The following is a 1,553-nucleotide window of genomic DNA, read 5'->3' as shown; positions in this document are numbered from 1 at the left end:
CTCCCTTCCACAAACTGACTGAGTGCTATCGGACCGACACACTCCACCCGATATCGAACCCATCAGACAAACAAACGGGTACATAAACAAACAAAAACAACAACCTTTCTCCCCCCCCTCCTCCTCCTCCTCCTCCTCCTCCTCCTGGTCACGTGGTAGGAGCGCAGGCCGGGTGTACCACGGCCAGAGATGTGGCGTACTGGGCCCTGGTTATGTGAAGTAGCCCATTTGTTCCTCACCAAAGGCTTCTGAAACGATCTCAATATTTACTTTCTGTTCGACCCTCACCCCTCAGATCCTAGCTGGGAGACAGAAAAAAACATTTCCCTCTAAAAGCCTGGGCTTGTTTTAGAGCGGATTGGGCTTTTCTTCGTTTCGCCTGTCAATCTCTTCGTCTTTCAGTCTATTCTGTGACCCCCCCCCCCCCCCCCCCACACACACACACAAAACGCTCCTTCGTTGTTTTGTTCCTTAAATCCGTGTATTAATCTAATCTATGGCTTCAAACTACGACGAGAGAGGAAATTTCCATCAGGTCGCCTTTTAAAATGTTTGCGTTCTTGTCATCCGACATCACTATCAGCATGTTGTTTGCTCGCCTGTTCCACTCCAGTCTTTCCGGTCTATAGACTTAAGGATCGATTCCATTCAAAATATTATGTCATCATGCTGTTTTATCTCTCGGATTCTCCTGTTTTTTGTTTTGTTTTAGTAAGTGTTTTACGGCACTTGCAACATAGTAAGGTCATATAAGTGCCGAAGATTAGAGGTGTTACAGGAGAGTAACAAACACAAAAAGAAGGAGGAGTGATTACGACGATAAATGGAAAAAAGGAGCAGACTACACTAGAGCACCCGCCAACCTCCCACTCGGATTCTCCCTTCCTCTGTCGGTTTATTTACAGCACGGAACAAGTAAGGCAGACAAACAGGCAGACAGACAAACAGACAGACAGACATACAGACAGACAGACAGACAACAAACAGACAGACAGACAGACAGACAGACAGACAGACAAACAGACACAAAAACAACTCAGGGGAAGAAAAGTAGTAAAACCTACCAGCGGCGCCAACTACCTGTAAGCTTCAGCTTAACTCAATCAGTATTTTTTTTTTCAATTCAGCCCTCTCTCCATCACAACCCTGCTTTTTGTCTGTCCGTCTGTCTGTATGCGAGTCTTTCGTTCTCTTTCTTAATCACCCAATCGGTCTCTTAACAGCCACTATCGCCCTGTGCCCCATATACCACTGAAAACGGGAGAGATAACGATTACTACACATATGTAGGTCAAGAGGAACATCTCCCTCTGTGCGATGTTTATCTAAACAAGAAAGATTTTGATCTGGAAAAACAGAGAAAACAACCAGCTGACTGCGAGTTTTCGGCCAATTTCGAGACTTTTTCGGAAATTACCACCATATTATGTAGCAGACCCCGTCCTAAACGCTGATGACACCCTCTCATCGTCTCTCTCTCAGTCTCTCTCTCTCTCTCTCTCTCTCTCTCTCTCTCTCTTTCTCTCTTTCTCTCTTTCTCTCTTTCTCTCTTT

This window comes from Aplysia californica, unplaced genomic scaffold (genome assembly GCF_000002075.1).
Source record: "Aplysia californica isolate F4 #8 unplaced genomic scaffold, AplCal3.0 scaffold00499, whole genome shotgun sequence".
NCBI classification, from domain to species: domain Eukaryota; kingdom Metazoa; phylum Mollusca; class Gastropoda; order Aplysiida; family Aplysiidae; genus Aplysia; species Aplysia californica.
The sequence above is the reverse complement of the archived record's forward strand: the minus strand, read 5'-3'. Positions refer to the sequence as shown.